The 16,782-nt window shown below is 54.8% G+C and overlaps 1 protein-coding gene across 2 annotated transcripts in view; it reads left to right on the top strand.

Annotated features, from left to right (window-relative positions):
* Positions 1 to 725: 725 nt before the first annotated feature.
* LOC105471873 (family with sequence similarity 163 member B) overlaps positions 726 to 16,782 on the top strand; it is a 32,472-nt gene continuing 16,415 nt past the window's right edge. The window contains exon 1 of one of the 2 annotated variants that reach the window (XM_011724667.3): positions 726 to 1,039. The gene's annotated coding sequence lies outside the window, so the exon portion shown is untranslated. The remainder of the gene's footprint in view (positions 1,040 to 16,782) is intronic. The other variant, XM_011724668.3, reaches the window with a different exon arrangement.

Below are 16,782 nucleotides of genomic sequence, written 5' to 3'. Positions count from 1 at the left end.
TGCAGAAATGGGGTAATGCCTCCTGGGGTACTCCTCTCAGGAGTAGGAGCCTTAGGTCAGAAAGGTCTCCCTCGTACCCAGCCCAAATTTGCCTTGCTTTAACGTCTAGCCGTTGGTCCTAGCTCTGTGCTTTGGGGTCAGGGAGAAGGGATCTGCCCCCCTCCCCCGTGGATGTGGGAGAGATCCAAAGGCAGCTGCCATGCCCCAAACACCCTCCCACGGGGAGCAGACTAAGCCTTGCCCCTCCTCTCAATTGCTCCAGGATTGCTAACTCAGAGAAGGGAAATAAATAGTAACAAAGGCGAGCATTTATTAAGCACTTATGGTGTGCCGGGCCTCGAAACATCATCGGATTTCGTTCTCAGACCAACCCTAAAGGTGCTGGTGTTAACTCCCCATTTTAAAGATAAGAACCAGCCGCTCAACCAGGGTAAGGCACTTGCCCCACTGTGGATAAGCAGCAGCTTCGGCCTGACTCCAGATCCCAACGTTGTGGAAGCCGGAACGCCCCAAGAACAGGCGGAGAGCAGAGGGAGCACCGCACGGGCGCGGGCCGGGTTGGGGGCGCCCCCAGGCCTCCAGGAGGTCGCGCGGCCCCGGCGAGAGCGGACGAGCCGTCAGCACCAGGGACAGCTCCCCGGGCAGCTCCCGGCATCCCTCGACGACTGCGCGCGCGGGCCGGTGACGCGCGCTCCCCGCCAGACTCGGGCGCGCGCCCTCCCCGCCAGCGCGCGCCCTGCGCTCGGGACCAGGCTGGAGCCGCGCTTGCCGCTCGCAGGGAGCCAGCCCGGGCGTCCGGAGTCGCGGCCGCAGCGCGGAGCTGGCAGGGGTGCCCCCCCGGGCACGCAGTCGCCTCCCCGGGGGCCTCCAGGGCCTCTCAGCGCTCGCCTCGCCCGCCCAGCCCCACCAGGCGCCACCGCCGTGGCCTGGGCATGAGCGGCCGCCGCTAGCTGCGCCCTGCCCGGGACGGACGCCCGCCCGCCCCGTCACGTGCGCCCAAGTCCTGGCGGCCGGGGCAGCGCCGTTCCCTTGCTTCAAGGTAAGGGCCGAGCGGGCCGCGGGTCACGGGGTGTGGGGCAGAAGATGCAGGCTGGAAAGCTCCAGCGGGGTGCCCACTTGTCCAGAGTGCCAACTGCAGCCTGCCCCGGCTGCCTCGCACCAGGTCCCCTGACCCAGCTGGCGTCACCCATCCCCTGGTTTCCACCCTTCTCCCTGAGGAGGAGACTGAGACCCAGGTGGGCACGAGGGCCTAGGGAGAGGCGGGGGACCCACTTTAGGAAGGGAGGCTTCATTTCCCTCGGAACAGTGGCCTGGGGGCGAGGGGGCAGTGGGGAGGGAAAGTTTCCCAGAAGAGCCCACTGGAAACCTGGCCCCCTTCTTTTCCTGCCAAGAGCAAAGACTTATTTGTTAAGCTTTGCCTTCTGCCAGAGCTGGTGCTGCATTTTCATCCCATCCCATTCACCCAACACCCACGAGAAAGGGGCCTTGGCCCCACTTCACAGATGCAGAAACTGATTCTTAGAGAAGTTTGGTCTCTTACCCAAGGTCACAGAGTGGGGAAGTAGTGGAGCTGGCCTCAAACATGCCAGCCTCTCTCACCACCACCTCACACCTTTGTCTGTTAGGAATCTCTGCTTCAGTGACAGGTGGGGGGTGCCTGATTGACACTGGGTTTCCTCGGCCAGAAAGGAAAAGACTGTACACATCAAAAACCCAAGAGATATTCGACATGGGTCCTCCGGACTCCACTGTCTTACCCCACTCATGTCCTGTCCTCCCACGGCCAGGGACTGCCTGAGCACAAGTGGTCCTGCTAATGTGTGTGTCCTGTAGCAGCCCCGGTGGCTCTGACACAAGAAACTCAAGGGTCAAGTTCATGAAACCTCCTGCAGGGTAAAGGGAATATCCTTGAGGCCTGAGCCTCAGCATTCATCCTGGCACCTTCCCCAGGAAGTAGGAGCTCAGGAGAGCCAGGGAGCCACCCTGCCAGCCTTCTCCCCTGCATTTCCCTCAGCCCCTGCCAGCCCAGGCTCTTCAGGGCTTCTGGGGAGAGCAGTAATTGCCAACCCCAAAGAAGTTCAGGGTTGCTGGGAAAGCACCTTTGCCCATCTTCCCACCTTCTCCCTCTTATAGAATAGAGTGGAGTGGAGGTGACCAGGGATCTACACACCTGAAAAGATGAGAACCAGCACTTCCTGGGCTGGGCAAGGGTTGGTTTTAACTCTTGGTGCACTGACTGCAAGCTTCCTAAACAGCTTAGGTGCTGGCGACTTGTGAAGAAATCTCACCCTAAGGCTTGGGGGCCCAGGAAATGTGGGGTTTTGTTCATTTGGTCTTGCACTTGCTGGCAGTTTGTTGAGCATCTGCACGACACGATGAAAAAGACCGACAGGGCAGTCTGTGTACCCTGGATCCAGCTGGGTTTTGGGTTCCCTATCAGCTGAGTTTCCAACGGGGCTGGCTTGTCTGGACTTACTTAGAAAGCTTGGAAATGGCTCCTGAAGGATTTGGGGGTCTGGGAAGGATCCGCAGGCTCCCAGCCTCAGTGCCCCAGTTGCATGGGGAGGGAGTGGGAGCTCCAGGGTGCACTGCTGGACTCTCAGGACCTGCCAACACCACTCAGAATCCTGGTACACAGAGGTGTTGCATCTTCTCCAGCCTCCCCTCTCCAGCAAGTAGGTAAAGGAGCCCCACAGAGCTCTTCCTACCCTTGAGGCTGGAGTCCCCAACACACGTCTGTCATGCCGGTACCATCAGCAAACATGAACAAGGGCGCCTGGGGAAAGGTAGGCACAGGTGGAGAAGTCGGGACTCATCTGCTGAGTTCTGTCCACCTTTCTGGGTGACCTTGGGCAAGTCACTTTCCTCTCTAGACCTCAGTCTCCCATCGACAAAATTATGGGGTGGATCATTTAATGTCCCCTCTGAGCCATTGCAGTTGTGTTCGTCTAAGCCCTGGATGGAGTATGGAAGCTGAGAGGAATGCGGTTCCTCCCTTTTTGCCACGGTATTGAGGGGGTGCAGAGCGGTTTTGAAATCTTCGTACTGACCGGAATCCAAGCCCCCAATCCCTGCCAATCCTACTCCCTACTCATGTGATCACCCCTGTTTTGTATATTTAGGGGCTGGCTCTATATTCCTGACTTTTCTGGTGCTGGTTCTGGGTGAGGCTTCACAGCAGGGGCACCCACTCCTGCAGTGAGACCTCTGGCTCCTGCCACGTGGGCCTGCCTCTGCAGCCTCATGGCAGCCGGTTCCAGCGAAGAATAATTACAGCACTCGGGAGGGGAGAGATTTATTTCATCTCAGTCAATTACCTCTGACTCTAAACTCTCGGGGCAGGAGGGGAGGCAGAGTAGCAGCCGGGCCCTTGTTCTGTCCTCCACTCAGCTCCTGGCCCCACTGCCACTTCCCTCTTCAGAGTAGCAAGTCCTGATCTATGTGTCAGTAAAATGGCAATTTGTGTGGCAGAGAGAGTGGATTCCAGGCCAGACCACGGGCACATCACTCCACAACCCCATCTGCAAAATGAGGGTGCCCCTGCCTTTCCTGCTGGCACATGGGACACCAGGGCAACCGTGAGTCCGGCCGAAAGGCTTTTGGACACCGAGAGCATGTGGTCCCGGGGCCCACCCTACAGAGGCCAGGGTGGGGCTGGGGGGCTTCTCTACCAGCTGCTGCCACACTTGGCGCTGGTCCTTCTTGCAGTGTCTCAGTCCTTTTGGATTTGCTCCAGAGGGGATTTGATGAGTTCTGAGGCCTCAGTGTTTGCCAGCCCCCTCCCTCCACTGCCGAATCCTCCCGCAGGCCTTGGTCCAATCCCCGCTTGCTGGGGGTTGCTCGAGAGAGGAAGGAATCCTGTTGCCCCTGGGGTGATGTGGGCTGGTGGAGGTAGAGTTCAAAGCCTGGCTTTGCTGCTTTCTGGCTGTGGAACCCTGGGTCTGAAGCTCGTGGGCTGGAAAATGGAGATTGTGCCTCCTCCTTCCCTGGGGCCTCATCAGTGAAGGAGGAGGCCGGAGAGGCAGGTGGGGTCCAATTCCGCCAGGCTTGTAAGCCCTGCTCAGTGGTTGGACTTTCCGCTGAAGTCCACAGGAACCAGGGCCTGTGAGCCTGGAGGGTCACGGTCGCCTCTGGCCTTTAGGGACCCTCTCTGGCTGCACCATGGGGAATGACTTGGAGAGGGAGCCCTGCAGGCAGGAAGCTGGGAAGGAAGGGAAACAATGGGGGCCTGGACCAGGGTGGTAAGAAGAGGGCAAGTGATAAGCATGTAGGGGGCTGGATGTTTGTGTTGGGGTGATGGGAGATGGCCTAAGACTGCCCAAATGTCACTCCTATACTACTCCCTTAAGTCAGGCTCAGGCAGTGCCGGACACTCGGGATGGGCCACGTGTAGGCAGTGAGGATGCGGCCCCAGGGACCTGGGGGAGGACTGTTATCTCAGCAGCAGCTCAGTGTCAGAGCCGTCATTCCACTGGGCTGGATGTTACCGCCTGTGCTCTGGGCGCTCCCAGCCCTCAGGGAACCGTGCCTGTGGGAGTGGGTCCCTGCCGGACCGAGCTAGTCACCTGTGCCTTTGTGCTCAGTTTTCCCAGGTGGCAGAGGTGGAAGAAGGCTGCACCAGCTGGGAGGCTCCAGTGGAGGCTGGGCAGGGACTGGGACAGAGGCCCCAAAACAAGCCAGGCTCCCGGGGCTGCCACCTCGTCCACCACATTCCCTGGCTACTAAGGGTGGCAGTGTGGCTGAGTGGACAAGAGCACAGCTTCTGTAGCTAAGCAGAGCCGTGTTTCCATCCAAGCTGTGTGTCCCTCGTGAGGTTACTCAGCCTCTCTGGGCCCCAGGTTCTTCATTCATAAAATGGCAATCATTACATCCGCCTCAGATGTGCCAGCTTACCTCCCAGCCAGCAGACCGGGAGAAGAGCCCAGGCCCGGTCGAGCCAGGTGCCAGGTGCACCCCACGCAACCCCGACCTGTGCTCACTTCCTGGCTCTGCTGTGAGGTGGCCTCAGGGCCCACAGGCCTCGGACTGCACCCGGCAAACAGGCAAACCCCACACTGTGGGGCGGCCTTGGCTCCTGACCTCAGTGTTCACACACAGGCATAACCATCGCCACCTCCATCTCTGTTTCTCATGAGCAGGTCCACAGTTCCTGCATGCAACAGGCTGGCCCTGTCTGGGAGCTGGGCCTGCTGGCAGGTCCCGGGTCCCTGGAGAACCGTCCTCTCTCTTTTGTAATCATCCTCATTTGCATTTGCTGTATTTGGCTGCACTACCTTATAGACATCAATCTGAAATTGGGCTACTCCAGATGGGGTTTGAGGACCAGCAGCAGCAGCAGCAGCAGCATCCCTAGGAACCCGTGAGAAATGCAGGTTCCCAGGCCCCCAGACCTGTTGTAACCAGCCCCCAGGTGATTCCTGTGTTCCGTGGAGTTTGAGACTCACCACCCACCACAGCAGAAAAGAGGTTCTATTTGCATAAAGCAAGGGTGATTGTCTCCTTCATGTTCCTTATATATTTAACGTCATATATTAAAGGGTGTTTGAATAAAAGAAATACATGCTTGCGGTAAGAGAAAAGCCAAGCTATTCAGCTTTTGTTCGTTGGTTGGTTGGTTGGTTGGTTGGTTGTTTTTACACAAAGTAGAAGCCCCTGGTTTCCTGGGTGTGGCCTGCCCCCCAGTGCTCGGCTGTGTCAGTGACGTGTGTGTCAGCCACACTGGGCACCACCGAGGGACCAGTCTGTGTGTGTTCTTCCCTGTCCTTTGACTTCACAGGTCTTGGTTGTGTCTGCGTGTCGACACCCTAGTCTGTCATTGATTGACCTGGACCCCTATCAGTAAACAGTCATGTAGGCCATCCACAGGTTTTATGTTTTGTGTGTGTTCATTTTATATACTCGTCCACTCAAGTAATCACTCCAGGGAAGGATTTCGTAGTTGGACGAGGGATGTGCAGTGTGAATAGAAATAAATAGGCCGGGCGCAGTGGCTCATGCCTGTAATCCCAGCACTTTGGGAGGCCAAGGCAGGCGGATCACTTGAAGTCAGGAGTTTGAGACCAGCCTGGCCAACATGGTGAAACCTCTCTAATAAAAACACAAAAAATGAGCCAGGCGTGGTGGTGTGAGCCTGTAATCCCAGCTACTCAGGAGGCTGAGGCATGACAATTGCTTGAACCTGGGAGGCGGAGGTTACAGTGAGCCAAGATCACACCACTGCACTCCAGTCTGGGTGACAGAGTGAGACTCTGTGTCCCCCCCCCACAAAAAAAAAACCAACAAAGAAAAGAAAAGAAATAGCAATGCAAAAGCAGCTGTCCATGGATTAGAAGATGGGTGCAAGGTAGCAGGTACCCAGATTCGAAGGAACGTATGCCCTGGGCTGGAGCAGGCAGGGAAGGCTTCCTGGAGGTGGGGCTTAAGCTAAGCCCTGAAGGATGAGTATGGAGCAGGAAGGAGTCGGTGTGGCATAGACATGGGGTCTCCTGTCATCACCAGGAGGCAGGAGGACTAGTCTGTCGACTTTGGCTAATGAGCGGTGGCCCCACTAAAGATGGCCCTGAATTTCCTCTACTCCTTTTGAGGGTGGGAGAGAACAGGCTGGGCCACTTCCCTGACATCTCATTGGCTTTTAGCTTTCCAAGCTGCATTGTGGCTGGGGTTGCTTTTCCCACGTGCTGTCCCCCGACTCTCATCCCCTGGTCTCCACTCCGCTCACCAGCCATGCAGACCCTCCGCAGTTCCTGCCAACGCATCCCCCTAGTGTTAGCTCTGATTATTTTGCCAAGAGTGATCTGAGGCTCTGGAGGAAAAGGCCCGCTGCGGTGGGACGCGCTGGGGATGCACTGGACCCACAGCAGCAGGTGGGGAGGCGTCTGGGAATGGTTTCTCTGTAGCATTTGTCAAGGGCCTCACCTTTGTGTTTGAAATGTCATGTTTACATCCTGTTTTCGAGTCCTCCAGTTGGCGTTGGCAAATGCAGTCTCACTTGATTCATTAGGGAACTTTACTAAGGCAAAATAAAGATGTTCATTTTCCCATTCCGAAGGCAAGCACCCACCCACCCCAGGTGCCCTTTCTCCCTGGGCCAACCTCTTGCACTGGCCTCTCCTCTGCCCTGGAGCCCAGCAGACTCCGCTGAAAGGAGACCCCATATTTAGGGCCAGAATCCCATCTCAGGTCTCCCCTCTAAACGGTTCAAAACTAGCCACTGCTTTAAGAGGGCTGATTCTGGGATATAATGATTCAATTCTGATTCAAAGGAAGGCAGAAAAGAGCGTCCAATATTTTACTAGAAAAATATCAGCTTCTCTGCAACATTGTCGACTGTGAGCTTCTGGTATTTACCTGTGTTTAGAGTTTGTTTGGTTAAACACTCATTACGCAGAAGCCTCCTGCCTCCGTGTGAACCCATTTACAAAATTAAAAATGTAGTCAACTTTAATTTTACCTTCATGGAACTTCCCACATGAGAGTTCCCTCTAATTACTGAACAGATCTCTATTTCAAAAAAAAAAAAAAAATTGTTTTCCAACGCAGAGTCTTGAACAATCACTCGCGTGGTCTTTTTTGTCACCCCTGGGCTGTGCCGTCCTGTTCACTGCTGGCCCTTCTCTTCCTGGGAAAACGCCTATCATTGCCCAGGCGCCAGAAGGGGAGGGGGTAGCACTGGTGGACGGAAGCAGGGGGAGGGAGGAGCAGGGAGGGCACATCCAGAGAACCAGTCAGATGCACTGAACAGTCGCAAGCGTGGGACCCCATAGCTCAACCCCACCAGCTGGATTCGAACTCTTCCAGCTGGTGAGCGTAGGCATGTTACTGAACCTCTCTGTGCCCTAGTTTCCTGGTCTATGAAACTGGGCCTGGCTCTTTCCTGCTTGCAGAGTGATGAGGACTCATGCATCGTCACCCATGGGAGATCCCAGGCCCAGGTAGAAGTGTGGCAGATGGAAATTGTTATATTGCGGGGTCTTGGGCATGGCTGGAGGCAAGGCCTGCCAAGTGGCCCTGTGGCAGTGCTAAAACTCCCTGTGTGTGTGTGTGGGGGGGGGCAGGGTTCAAACCCTGCTTAAAATCATTCCCAGCTGAGGATAGAACCCAGCCCCCGTGCAGCCCGTGGAGCCCCACCCAGGACAGACCCTGCCAGCCCCCAGCTTCCCTGCTGGTCCTCCCTCCGGTACTCCGTGTGCTGGCTACTGCCTGTTTCTGGAACTCTCAGAGTCCCTTCCTCCCTGAGGCTCCTCCCACCTACTCCCCTCTCTGCCTGAAGGACCTCCTGGCCAGTGCCAGGTCCCAGCTTTAGTCAGCCCTTCCGAGACGTGCCCTGACGCCATGGTGGTCAGATGGCTGGGTGTTTTGTGTGGCTGTGGCTCCCCCGGACCAAGGCACCCCATGGTTAGGGACAGAGATGGCATCTGGTTTCCCATCAAAGTCTTCCCTCAAATGTTCAAAACCAGCAAAATGTCCTCAGGGAAGAAGGGACTTGCAGTGTTCCAGAAATGGGAGGCGAGCCGGCGTGTGGGAGCAATCCGGGGGGCAGCTGCGTCTGACCCGTGTGGCACTTGCCATTCTCCAGTTATGGGGGTTTCAGTAATCGGAAGGGAACTCCAGAGGGGGTGGGTCTCGCCTGGCCAGGCCCCTGGGGTTAATGCTGCTACTTGTATTGACAGCACGACCAGTTTCTAAAAAATCCTCTCATCTGCAACACAGACCCTTTCAATAGCACGCCTCCGCTCGTTTAAAAATGGCTGAGCCCAATTTCTTTAAAAAGGAAAATTAATGTTAAAAAAATTGCTCCAGGCGGGGTCTTTGCTGAAGGCTTGGCCAAAGACTGCTCAGGGCAGCGGAGTTACCGCACAAGTTATAACAGAATGGCTGAGTTGGCTCCAAAGGCGCGCCCTGCCCAGAGAGCTCAGAGGCTCAGGAAGGGGGCCCGGTGGGTCTTTGTAACCCCTGTGCCTAGTACGGGGCAGTGGGTGGTCAGGGCTCCAGGAGGAGTGAATGAGAGTGAGGAATGGATGAAGGGTTGTCAGCTCACAGGCCCTGCTCTCAGACAGCTTGTAGGTGAGTAGGGCCCTCCCAGGGGTCCTCATGGCTGGTACTTGAGAGAGAACTTGGGGTGACCTCAGGGAGACACAAAATGTCTGGAGTTCAGCGAGGAACTCGAGGCAGTGAAGCACCTGTCTACCCCCTACCAAGGGAGAGTTGAGTCAATGGCCTTGGATGAATTGTTATTTGCGAGGGGAAGAGGGGGTTAGGGGGCGTCTGCGATTGTTCACTGAGCACGCGATGATACCAGTTATCTTCTGAAGTCCCTTCTGAACCTAAGAGGAAAGGAGTCTCAGATTCTGAGCCGCCACTGGTTGTATGTTCTGATTTTCTAAGACTCTCAAATGTGGCTTTAAGATTCTGGGAGGCTGTGACTCCAGGAGCTTAGACCAACCTCTCCTCAAGCCCCATCACTCCCTGGGCTTCCACCCATCCTTTTACCCTCTGGTTTCACCCCTGCTCCCACCCCGTCCCACTGCAGACCCCATCTAAAACTCCAGGGAACACGCTGGGCCCAGCTTCAAATGAACTGCAGGAATCTAGAGGCCCAGCTGCAGGGGCCATCTGGGGCTTCTCTCGTAAGTGCCAGGTGCCCTGGGCTCCACTGAACTGAGAGTGGGTGACACCACAGGGAAACAGGTACCATGGCACACGCCCCTGCCCCGGCTGCCATGTGGGCCAGCCAGTCTCTTTGAGATGGGCCAGGCTGCTGGACTCTACCTTTGCCCCTGCATGCTGCTCTTCATCCACCCTCAGCACTACACACACACTCAAACACACACATACGCACACAGACCACACTCACACACCTGCACACAGACCGCACTCACACATGGACACATACACATATGCACACAGACCACATTCCCACACACACATGCACACAGACTCATATTCATGCACACACATTCACACACGTGCACACATACACCACACATGCACACGCACACATGCACACAGTTCACATGCACACAGACCCACACACATGTGCACACACAAACTCACACTTGCACATGCACACAGACCACACACACACATATGCACACAGAGACACACACACACACGTACACAGACACGCATGCACACATGCACACAGGCCACACGCTCACACTCACGTATGCACACACACATGCATACACACACACACATATGCACACAGACCACACTCACCCATACATTCACAAACACATGCACACAGACCACACCCACACTTGCACATGCATACACATGCACACAGACACTAGCACACACATGCACACACACTCATACACAGACACACATTCATGCACACACACATGCACACAGACCACATGCACACACACATGCACAAAAACACACTTGTACATGCATACAGACCACACACATGCACACAGACATACACATGCGCATGCTTACACATGCACACACTTTCACACATGAACACATGCACAGATACACAAGCACACTGACATGCACACATATACACAGACACAACTGACACACAGGCACACACTCATACATGCATGCAGATACATGCACACACATATTCACACGTGCACACAGACACATACATATGCACACATACACACACCCTTTACACATTGACACACATAGACACAGACACCCACAGACACAGATACACAGACAGACATTCACAGACACACACACAGGCAAACACACAGACACAGGCGTCAGCTGCTGTCAGGCTTGCAGTGGGGTCCCGGGATCCAGGTTCCCTTTGTGGCACAATGCAGCACCGTGTGCTGGGAAGGGGAACCCAGAGGAGGCCTGGGAGGGCAGCAAAGCTTCCCCGAAGTCACGTCTGAGCTGAGAGCTGAGCAGGAGCCTGACCTGACCATGCAAGGAGTGGATGGAAGTTCTGGGTCGATGGAGCAGTGTGTGCAAAGGCCAGGAGGCAGAGGCGAACTCTGTGCAGGTAAGGCATTTAAAGGCCAGAATGGCTACAGCCCGGAGGCAGGACAGGAGGAGGGTAGGAGACAAAGCTGAAAGTGCAGGGCTCAGACCAGGTGGAAGGTGCCCCCAGGGCACAGGTGCGAGGGCCACTCACAGGGAAGGGGAAAAGGCCCTTGGGGGAGGGGGCGCTGCCTGCATCCAGCAGGGGCAGGCTGGCACCCTTCCCCTCCATCTGCCCTGGGCTCTCCCTGATGGGGGTAGAGATCTCAGGGCACCTCTGAGCAGCCTGAGAGGGGGCACTGAAAGGAGCCCTGAGTGACAGGCACATGAACCAGCAGCCCAGGTGTTCATTTACCACCTGTTTGCTGGTGCCTCAGGTCCCTGTCCCCAGTGCCCCACCTGTGAAATAAGATAAGGACTCCTGTCTCTAACTCTCAGGCTGCTCTCTCCAGGTAGATATAGACCCAAGAACTCAACCAAAACTACAGTGGGCCGAGGAGCATGAGCGTGTTATTCTAATTCACCACCAACATCACAGTCCTGGGAGAGCAGTCCCTCTCTCTCTCCCTCCCTCCCTCTCTCTCTCCCTCCCTCCCTCCCCCATTCTCTCCTGCCAGCAGCAGGTGTCTGGCTCCCGGGCCGAAATTGTCCAAGTGTCCCAACTGTTGGGTTAAGGAGAGCCCCACCTCCTCACCCTAGCACATGCAGTGCACAGCTGTAGCCATGGAAACTGCCTGTAACCTTGTGAACAGCTGAAATAGACATTATATATTTTTTGGCTTGTTGTTTTTTCTAAAAAAATTGCACGTCTCTTTTGTTTTCACACTCTTGTGGTGACGGGTAAGGATGCATAAGGGTCAGGGTTGGTGTGCAGAACGTGCTTCGCATCCCACCCTGTGATTTGTTCCACCCCAGGCTCGCTCTGAAGGGCCTGGGCCCAAGGGACTGGGGTCCCCGGGGGAGAGGCCCTGAGGAGCTGCTGCTTCCTCAACCCTGCCTCTCACCAGACAAGCCTGATTCTACCCAGTCCCCCACGAGCAAAGCACCTCCCGCTGTCTGGCTCCCAGGGAGGCCTTGAAGCTGGGTTTTGTGAGATTGAAGGCTGAGCAGGGAGCCCCCCAGACTGGCCACTTAGATGTTGTCACCATGGCTCAGGTTAGGATCCAAACCCAGTGAGAAAATTAGAATCCACAGTGGTAGGTCCAGACCTGTGTGTCTGAGAAGGAGCTGAGTTTTGGGCCCTGTCCCCTGGACAAGTCTAGAAAAGGAGACAGTGTAAATGCTGCTCTTCATCTCCCCTTCATTTTGGAAGGGTTTTTTTTTTTTCTTTTTCTGGATTGGACATTCCAGGTTAATGGCCTTTCTTTTTTTAATACTCAAGAGACACCACTCCACTGTCTCCTGGCTCTCATTGTCTCCAGCAAGGGGTCTGCCGTTATTCTTACCTTCGGGCTCCTGTAGGTCATTCAGCCCTTCTCTCTGTGTTTAGATTTTTCTCTTCATTGCTGATTTTAAGCAATTTGATTATAATGTTCCCTGGTGTTGTTTTCTTCCTGTTTCTTGTGTTTGTGGTTTGTGGAGCTTTTTGGATCTGTGGGTTTATAATATCCAATTTGGAAATTTTTATTTATTCTAATTGTTTTTTGCACCAGCCCCAACTTCTTTGGAGATTCCAGTTATACATATATCAGACCCCTTGAACTTCTCCACACCTCACTGACGTTCTGTTTGTTTTTTCATTTATTGATGTTTTTCTCTCTATTTTATTTTGGATCATTTCTACCGCTCTCTGCAAGTTCACTAATCTTTTCTTCTGCCATATCTAGTCTGAGGTTAATTCCATCCACTGTATTTTTCATCTTAGGCATTGTCACGTTTTCATCTCTAGAAGTTTGGTGGGTTCTTTTTCATATCTTCTATGTCTCTACTTAATACACTCAAGTTTTCCTCTGGTGTTTTGAACCTATGAGCTACAGTTAATAACTGTTTTAATACCCTTGTCTCCTAATTCTATCATCTGTGCCACTTCTGGGTTAGTTCCAATGAATTGATTTTCTGTTCATTGTGGTTTGTATTTTTCTGCTTCTTTCCATGCCAGGTACATTTTTTACTGGATGCCAGGCATTGTGAATTCCACTTCATAGTTATATTGCAATACATATTTGTGAGGTCTGTTGTGGGATGCAGCTCAGTTACTGGGAAACAGTTCGATCCTTTCAGGCCTTGCTTTTAAGCTTTGTTAGGCAAGACTAGAGCAGCTGTTAGTCCAAACCCTTCTGAGTGCTGTACCCAGTGCTTCATGAATTAGAAACCTTCCTGATTGGTGGGAAGAGGAACTATTTCTGGACCTGTGAGAGCTTCAAATATTGTTCCCTGGAATCCTATCAACTAGTTCCTTCTCTTGCCTCAGGTAGTTTTGTTCACATTAGAGTCACTGTTCAGCCAGCTACTCATGGGGGACCCTTTGCAGAGCCCTGTGGCCCCATGGTCCCCCACGGAGCAGTAGGCTACTCCCCAGTTCTGTGTCCGGTGACCTCCAGTGACTTTGGTCTCCTTGGGCTATCATCTCTCTCCGCAACTCAGGGAGACCAGCGGGCTGCACCTGAGCTCCCTGCACCATAGCCTGGGATTCCAGCTGGAGGGAGCTGGGGCCACCACAGGACCCTCCTTGTCTCTCCCTCATGGTTTGAGGAGTGCTTCCCTTCATCACCTGGTGTCACCTTCAAGCGGGAGGGCAAGCCTGGTCCCCATTACCCCATCTTGGCTGAAACTCTGGCTAATGCTGCTTTGCACAACAAGGGTGAGGCCCCCCCACCGATTATGGAGTGACTTCTACTGTCATCTCCATTTTATCAAATTGAAACATGGAGGAACCAAAGAAATTTAGCCCAAGGTGATGCACAGCCCGGATTCTAGTGGCACCCACCTTGGTGCTCCCAGGCAGGAGCATGGCAAACTCGGGGGCTCCCCGCTCACAGCTGCCCAGGCCAGAAGCCTCTGGGTTTCCCAGGACTCCTCCCTGTTCCCCATCAAACCACCACCAAGCCCTGTTAGTGCTCCCTCCCACTCATCCCCCATCCCCTTCTCTCCAGCCCACCACCTCCTCCCTACAGTTGACCATGACAGCCTCTGAACGACTTCCTCCCACTCTGCCTCCACACCCACCCCACCATGCCTGCTTGCACCCGCAGCCACAGAGCCACTCCCAAAAGCAGAACCGGTCCAGTGACTCTCCTGGCCAGCACCCTTCTGACCCTTCCCCTGGACGCATTCACTCCTCATTCAGCTGAGAGTCAACAGGTGCCCACCATGGGCCCTGGACACCGTTCCAGGCACCAGAATAAGAGACTGAGCTCCTGTCCTCAGCAACTCCAATTCCAGAGGGAAGAAACGACAGTAAATGAGGGTATACTATGCCAAGTATGGGGTAAACGTACCAACCAAGCAGGTTAAGCGGGTGGAGAGTAACCATGGATCAGGGAATATTTTTGATACATGGCTTGGCAGCTGTAAAGAGCAGGAAGCCATCGTGGGAAGGGTGGATATGGGGTTGGTGTGGATATGGGGAAGGAAGGGGAACCTGAGGCCTGACCCTGGGCCCCTTCACGCTTAGAGGTCAGGAGAGGAGGAGAAGCCAGCCAAGGAGGGAGGGAGAAATCGGGGAGAGCGCAATGTCCCAGAAGCCAAGGGCTGCAGCCCCTTGTCCTCAAAGTGTGGTCCGAGGATGCCGCACCAGCAACACCAGGTGCTTGCTAGAAATGCACAGTCCTGGCTGGGATGCAGCTCAGTATTGGGAAGCAGTTTGATCCCACAGGCCCGGTGGCCCACGCCTGTAATCCTAGCACTTTGGGAGGCCAAGGCAGGAGGATCAACTTGAGGTCAAGAGTTGAAGGACAGCCTGACCAACATGGCAAAAACCCCGTCTCTACTCAAACTACAAAATCAGCCAGGTGTGCTAGCACACACCTGTAGTCCAGCTACTCGGGAGGCTGAGGCAGGAGAATCACTTGAACCCGGAGGCAGAGGTTGCAGTGAGCCGAGATCCTGCACTGCACTCCAGCCTGGGCAACAGAGGGAGATTCCATCTCAAAAACATAACAAACAAAAACAAATGCACAGTCCTGCAGCCCTGCTCCCCAGGCAACTCGATGCACGTAAAATGTGAGGAAGACTGACCTGGAAAGTGTTTTGGAGAGGAAGGAGCACCAAGCTGTAACAGGGAGGTAGGGACAGGGCTCCAGGAAGGCTGGCTTAGGCACCAACGCCCTGCTGCCTGCCAGGTCTCTGTTGACCTCACCCCTCTTGTCTTGTCCCCTTCCTGCTCTTATGCTCCAAGCAGGATGAGCTTCTCCAGGTTCTGCCTTGTCCTTCCCACCTCTGGACCTTTGCACATGCCATTTCCTGTGCAGGGTGCTCTTTCCCATCTTCTTGCTACTCATCCTCAGGTTTCAGCATCTGGCCCCTCACTCAGGGCCATCTCTCCTGGCTGCCACCCCTGTTAACACTCCCCATTCTCCCTCTCTGCACTCCCAAAATCACAGTACGCATTCATGTCCCCCACAAGACTGAAACCTTCACAAAAGCAGGGACCCAAAGCTAGGCCCAGGATGCAGTAAGAGCTCAAGGAATATTTGCTGCTGAATTATTGATAAACTGTAAATGCCAAACGTGGTGCAGACAGTGGTGCTACTAGAGCCCAGAAGAGGGAGCCATCTCAGGGGTGGGAATCAGGAAAGGCTTGCTCAAGGAGCATGGAGACAGATGGCCAGGAATCTCAGTATGCAGAGCTGGAGGGGAGAGTTCGAGGTCCTGGGAATGGCACTAGCAAAGGCCCAGAAACAAGAAAATTGCAAAGTTGGTGGCTGGGGAGGCCAGAGGAACAACCTCTTACCCAGACAAGTCTAAAGGGCATTGGGGCAGTGCAGGTGAGGCTAGAAATGTAAATCAGGAGCAACCTTGGATGACCCAGGACATCAGATGTTTGGGGCCTAGGTCAGGAGCTGCGTTCCAGAGAGATTCCTTGGATGGACTGATGGGGACGCCTTACGGGAAACAAATGTGCTACAAAGGAAACCTTGGCACTATTCCGAGAGCACGGCTCTGACGTAGCCACTGGGACAGGAAACCAAACCGCAGCATGGTCTACACAGCTGATCTTGTCTTGTTAAAACATAATTGAAGTCCTACCAGTTGGCACAGTCACAGAAAATGTCCCCACAGCCCCAGAGCCTGCTCCACACGGGCCACCCCGTCATCTCTCACTGAGAGCCTGCCCGTGGATCTGGGGGTGCAGAGGGGGAGTAGATGTGGCTGAGACGGGCCTGCCCTGGAGCTTCCAGCCCAGACTTAGCAAGGGAAATTCCAAGGAGAGGCCAGTGAGGTGCCATCGAAGCCACTGGCACCGCCAGCCCCTGGGCAGTGTCTGAGGTTCAGGGCTGGGGTGCGAATCTAGCCTGCCGACAGCCCATCTCCCTCGGCCAGGATGAGGTAGGGACCCTGGCCCCAGCACCGGACTGTGCTTGGCACACAGCTGGCTCTCAGCAGATGCATGGAGAGGAGGGAGGAAAGCTGGAGATTGTCATAATTCTCCTGTTTTAGAGACAAGACTGAGGCCATGGTCGCCCGATGCTAATGGGGAGAGTCTGGATTCCTGCCCAACTCTTTTCTGACTCCCAGGCAGATGTGGACCAGCCTCAGAGGCATCCAGGGCTGGAGGGAGAGGTGGTATCAACAGGCATGAGCACAGGTCTGCCTGGAGCAGGGGCATGGAGGTGAGGGCCTGGGAGCAGGTGCATGACCTAGGCTGGCAGAGGAGGCAAGTAGAGGTGCCTGGGCTGGGGA

This window comes from Macaca nemestrina, chromosome 14 (assembly GCF_043159975.1).
Source record: "Macaca nemestrina isolate mMacNem1 chromosome 14, mMacNem.hap1, whole genome shotgun sequence".
Taxonomy (NCBI): domain Eukaryota; kingdom Metazoa; phylum Chordata; class Mammalia; order Primates; family Cercopithecidae; genus Macaca; species Macaca nemestrina.
This window is presented reverse-complemented; position numbering and strand designations above follow the sequence as displayed.